The sequence below is a fragment of the Colobus angolensis genome, unplaced genomic scaffold (genome assembly GCF_000951035.1).
Source record: "Colobus angolensis palliatus isolate OR3802 unplaced genomic scaffold, Cang.pa_1.0 Scaffold57, whole genome shotgun sequence".
In the NCBI taxonomy this organism is placed as follows: Eukaryota; Metazoa; Chordata; class Mammalia; order Primates; family Cercopithecidae; genus Colobus; species Colobus angolensis.
The window spans coordinates 5,694,732-5,701,005 of record NW_012119265.1 but is presented as its reverse complement, the minus strand read 5'-3'; the positions used below and the strand labels follow the sequence as shown (position 1 = coordinate 5,701,005).

The window sequence follows — 6,274 nt, the reverse complement described above, 5'->3', positions numbered from 1 at the left end:
TCTCCCTCTGAACCATACTGCTCAGCAGTTTTAAATTTCAAGCCATACTTTATGATCAATTGCTTAGGCCTTAAATATTAAATAAAATAATGTGCTATTTTAATATGTATGAGGGAAATAAATACTTATGGCACGAGACCACTGTTATTCATATTAAAAAGTCCTGTTGCTCCAGTTAGTTAACAAGCCACAAATATTACTAACCACTTCTACTGATTATTGCCTTAGCAAAAGCAGAATTAGAAGCGTGGCATCTACTTTATTTTAGATTAAAAATTTTTTGATTATTGACAAAGACAACTTTTTATTGATTCTAGACTTAAATATATGATGCTCTGTAAATGTACATGTTATAGAAATGGTAAGTAATAAAGTAACAGGCTAAGAGTTTCTTAAGGGCTAATCTTTGATAACTGCGATAGATACCATTTTTAGGTTGAAATGTGGGAAAAGGCCGACAACTTGTCCTGTTGGTAAATCTAAGAAAATAGTTATTCAAAAATCAGCCAATCCATAAGGGATTACAGAATACTAAACTTGTATTCAGTAACACTAAGAGACCAAGCAAAACATTTTAATCCCTGTTAAATACTGTATTTCAATTTCTAAAGTGTAAGAGTGATTTATATAGTTCATTTGAAAAAGGTAAAGGCTAAAATTCTTTCTAAATTTTTAATTATTAACTTTCCCACTTATCAACGCATATAATAAAGATTGAACTTTTAAAGGTCAAATTGGTACACCTATTGTTCAATGACTTTTTCATTCTCAATGTAGTCTTTATGAGGTAGTTCAAAATAACTGTAGCTCTCAAAAGTTATCACAATAATCAACTGGTATTACTCCAATGCATATATTACATACTCATTTCAGTATTTTCACAATTATTTTCATTTTTTGATTATTTTCAGCTTATTATTTCTTATGTATTGTAGCTTCTGGGAGGAAAGTTACATAAAGCATCTGGAAGTAACTGGAAGGTATATTCAAATAAATAAATAGAGAGTTTCTTTTCTTTCTTTTTTTTTTAATGGAATATATTTCCTGGAGACAAAAATCTTTAGCAGAGAAGGTAACATTAAATTTGGCACTTAAATATTTTGAACTAACGTAGTTGAGAAATATTATGTTAAAAGTTATTTATTTTCTAAAATGTACAAGTGACTGACTCATTTTTATTATCACTCATGCACTGTAAGTCTGGAGAGCAGCAGGTTGCTTGAAGATGCAACAAATATTCTTTCAACACTTCAATAAACACAATGTAAACATTCACTTTAATAATGTTTCCTTTGTTAATGCAAAACTGAGTGCATTTTTTCCTTCCCTCTGGCTGAGCTATGACTAGCTGAGTAGCAACAGCAGAGTGCTGAAAGAATTTTTCAACAGCAATTTGCTTGTTCTAATTTACTTTTCAAGGTTGATGATCAGAATCATTATGTTGCTTGCAAAAAGATCTGTTTATATTAATTTGATCCAGTCATTCTTCTTGTTCTCATCATATTTAGCTTCCCTGGCAGCTTCACCAAGTAAGTTAATTGAATCAGAAGTGCCATTACCACTCCAGTTCTACAGTTTCATATAAAAAATGAACTCCTATGTCCTTCAGAAACAAATCTGCTACACCTGTTGAGAAAGTATAGGTGTACTGAAATGAGTAACTCATGTACTTCCACAGGATGGTGAGGAAACCTTTGCCTTTTGCTTTTCAAATACTCTTTCTAGTTTAGTAGACCTATGTCTGCAATGGGCAGTACCTACGCATTATCTGTTTAGTACTCACTTTTTTAAAAAATAAGAAATTCTGTGAAGGTCTGCTTTTTGAGCTAGAACACAATCATCATCATCAACAAGATCAAGAAAGAGAAATCTTGTGTAATTTTCAAATTATTTTCTTTCATGTAATTTTACATGACAACTGTTGAAAAAGCAAGGCTTACTCCAAATGTGTAATATTCTAAAAACGTAATGGGAAACAAGCTATTCCCTACATTTGCAATAAATTTCAAAATAGCTATTTTCCCAATCTCCCTTCTGTGAGGGAATGTGTGTTACTACAGTTCCAACATTTAAAGAGCTCCAGCTAAGTAGTCTGGAAGTTCAATGGTATCACATTCTTCACACTAAACACACCTATAAAAGTAGTGGAGAAAAGAAACTCCAACTTCAACCACTGGCAAATTAATAAGAGTTAACATAAATAAATTAGCTCACACTTTCTTTGAAATTAGGTGTAAGCAGGCTTTGTGTATGAAAGAGAAAAATCACAGGGTTTTAAAAGATAGTCACTAATTATCTCTTTATAACCTGCAGAGGGCACCCAAGTCCCTTGAAGGAAAAAGTAAAAATTTAAGAGGAATAACTAATTTAAATTTTTTTCATTATAACAAAATTTATAAACATAAAATATTTAAAAGAGGCCATTTAAAGGAAACATGCAGTTTTGAATTTAATGTCTGACAGATTAGAAATGCAAATTTTCACATCCTACTGGAAAAAAAAATTCAGCAGGTGGTTTTTAGTGTGGAGTATTTGTCCATCTGTAAATGCTTGTGCATCACACATTAACATTACACTGATGTCAACTATGCAGATTGGCCAGGGCATTAGAAAAATCAACCAGCCCTTGCAGTATCCTGCTTATAAGGCAAGAAACTAGTGATACAGGTACAGCCTTGTATTGTTCCAGGCTATACACAAACACTAATGTTATATCCATAAAACAGCTGGTGAGGAAAGTTGGAGGCTAGTTGGAAAGACTTCAGGTCGTAAGAGTTTTAATCACTTTGTTTCCATCACCAAGGACCTCATGAGTTTATTAAACTCATATTCAGTTTAATGAATCCTTTCATTACTATTAACTAATACTGTGTTTGGAGGAAAGATATTTGAATATTTGACCTTAAAATATTCTTCATCTTACATGATACCGACATGTTTCACAGGGAAACCCACCAAGTCAGACACACTAGTGTTGTATATATTTACATAAATCCATATACTTGTATATGTATGTTGTGTGTATATATACATATTCTATGATGGTCAATTTCAAAATATATCCTGTTTTATTGAATAAATATAATTGCACGGAGTGTAATGATTAAAAACACTAGTTTCTTAGCAACATAGCCAATGGGAACCTACCCTCTATCTTTATAGAATACTGTATCTTATATTTTTCCTGATCCGCAATTTTGCTGTGGTTTAGGAACTTGCTATCAAAATATATTTTGAAACTAGTTATTAAATTGAAACTAGAGGAGGCTGGCTTGGCACAAACATAAGTTAGATATGCACTTCTTTGAGTCATTGTTTCAATTTATAAATTAGATCGCAAAAAGTCTGAGCCAAAAAAAAGTATAATAGTCTAAATACATCACTTGTCTTGTAAAATGCTACTACAATAGTAATTGCTAAGCATTAAAATGCTTTGCTTATAATTCAATCATCAATCAAAATCTAATCTTTAAAAACATATTTTGTAACAAATCACTATACTTTTTTTTTAAAGGTCTTAAAATATACTGGAGGAATAAATCCTCTGATTTATCTTACAAGATAAAGATTGACATTACTATTGAAACAGTTTTAAACAGCAAATTGAGAAACCTAGCATGAAACATTATCTTAAATTTTTTTCTCAAAATACTGTGCAAAATTCCATGTAATATTTCAAAATTTAAAATTATGGAAGAAGAGGTACTCACATAACTGAGAGAAAGGCAGGCAGAAAAAATTTAATTACTCGAGTATTTTGGTAATGTTGTCACTTTTTTTTTGAAAAAAAGCGTTCTGAAAATGAATGCAATTATTCTTATAACGGAAACATAAGAAGCTCCTTTGCCTCAAGAAAAGAAATAGTTAACAAAGCTTCAAAATCATTAGTCTTAAGGTGGATAACCGTGTACTACAACACATTTTCCTCAACTGGATTTCTTTACCACACAGTATGACATTTTCTAATGGTGGTGGTGGTGGTGGTAGGGGGAAAGGTGAGAAGAAACCATGCAGCTTAATGAAACAGAAGCATTTTCTCAGCTTAAGTTGTAGCCACTGCTTTGATTTTTGGGTTGTCTCAGGGCCAGTAAGTATATACTCTAGTGCATGAAACAAAACCAGAAGTAATACTTAGAATGTAGTCTTTGTTTCTTCTTTCTTCAAAGCCTATGTTTCCTAATATCATTGTTAGGCAAAGCAAAAAGAAATGTTTGTTCTATTACGTAAGAAATAAACTTCATTTGGTATTCAATTGACTTTCTAACTTAGCAGACAGGACTTTACATCTTCAAATACTGAAAATAAATTGCATTCTTGGCCCTTGCTTTAAAAGGTTATAGAGAATAAACGCACACCCTGGTAGTGTTCTAGTGATCTCCCTAATCTCAGTTGCACTTTGTCAGAACGAGGTAACTGGTAGTTAAGTGAAATACCCTAGATCAAAGGGGGATTAATCACCAACTGAATCCTTGCTGAATAAACCTGTCATTCAAGAAAATTATTTCCACTGAACTTAGCAGAGGATTGAAGGTATTTGCATAACAGGGACCAACGTACTTCAGCCAGGTTAAAAGGTTCAGAATTCATCCCATGTTTAGCTTTTTGCCTCCTTTTCCTTTCAGCAGCCTGGTACAATGGTTTCTAATCTGATAATACAGCTAACTATCTAAATGATGTCAGAACAGGAAAGTATTGCAAAGTTTGGATGAGGGATGGATCAATTTCACTTTCAGTAACTCCTAAATCTGATTTGTTGGAATTTAAGATGTAATCCTAAAAAAGTCCCTTAAACCTGAGGACTGTTTATTAACACCCCTTTTTTTGACCTTTGTCTTAGGAACAACCATTCTGTTGTGGCAGCAGTCCCTACAGAAGTCCTGGATGATAATTCCACCTACCTAGCTCCTAGGGGTAGTGTAGGAGTCTATCAATGTCTATGAAATATTTTGAAATACTACAACAAAAAGCAGAAAAATACTACAACAAAAAGCAGAAAAAGCAGAATAAAATACTACAACAAAAAGCAGAAAAAGTATAAATGTCTGCCTTGAAAGATCTTAAATCATACAATGTATAAAAACACCATAATTTTTAGCCAGTAGAAATACTGAATTGGTGTGAAAAAATGAAACTATTTTATGGGATAGACTAATGTTTAATACAAAAAATATTTTTAAACAAATAATTGTCATCGGAATTCCTGACAAGACTACTTCAAACTTGACATTTGAATCAATTACTTAAAAAGTAAAAAAAAAAAATAAAAATGTCACTACTCTAAGGATGTATTGCCTGAGTACTATATTGCTGGCTTTAAAAAGTTTTTAAAATATTGTTTAGTAAAAAACGGAGAAGAGTTTACAAAATCATGAACCATCTTTTCTGGAGTTCATTCTAAAAAATTTAACACTTTTTTTTTAACCTTTTGAATTTATTGAAGAATAACTACCTATGTGATAGACATCAGATTTCATAATCATATTTTGGCACTAAAAGGGAATTTAGCAATTTTGCATCTAGAGAAGGTCTGACACTATCCAAATCTTTCACTGGAAGTAGTTGCTCATATTCACTGCAAACGCAAAGCATCTTTCAAGTTAAAAAATGCAAAGAATAGTTATCAAAGAAAATGAATAAAATCCATAGTGAGATAATTTTTTAGAAAATGATTGAAGTTTTAACCCAAGAAAGGACTCTTAGAGTGTCTTATAGCTTAGAATAAGAACATGTCAATCACGATTAAGCTTCTGGAATCGGAATCCCTTTGAAATGCAGCTGTTTCTTCTTTAATTGTGGCAGCGGACTCTGAAGAAAAGAAAGGTCCAGCCTTAAAGATGAGTAAGGAATACAAAATAGCTCAGGATTAGTTGTGGAGTTCAAAGGTCGCTAATTACACTAAGGAGTTCCCAGACACAGGGAAAACATTAAACAGGTCACCTACCAAACGGGAAACAGACTTTGTCTTCAGAAATTATCCTGAAGTGACAGGTTTCTAGACAAAATCAAAAGCATCACAGTGTGCCCAGCTGATCTCAATGGGATGAAAACCTAAGTTGGTTCAGTTCTGTAGCACTATGTTAGAATGGAATGGCAACAGATGGCATCAGGTTCCCCAACACCTCATCACTTTTCCAGGACACCCTAGATTTTCCTCCGGTTTCTAGAAATGTCAAATAGAAGATTCACTGATTTTTCTAACTGCTTATAAACTTTTGCCTAGGGGATTATTATATTAAATCTTTGCCTACTCACTAGATAAATGCCTCTTGCTTAC

General features: G+C 32.5%; 1 long non-coding RNA gene across 1 annotated transcript; it reads right to left on the bottom strand.

Annotated features, from left to right (window-relative positions):
* Positions 1 to 837: 837 nt before the first annotated feature.
* Positions 838 to 5,079, bottom strand: LOC105526015. Its single transcript, XR_001004006.1, has 2 exons — positions 5,019 to 5,079; positions 838 to 4,977 (listed from the first exon to the last, which is right to left on the bottom strand). It is a non-coding gene; the product is annotated as an uncharacterized LOC105526015 (long non-coding RNA).
* Between the last annotated feature and the right edge of the window lie 1,195 nt (positions 5,080 to 6,274).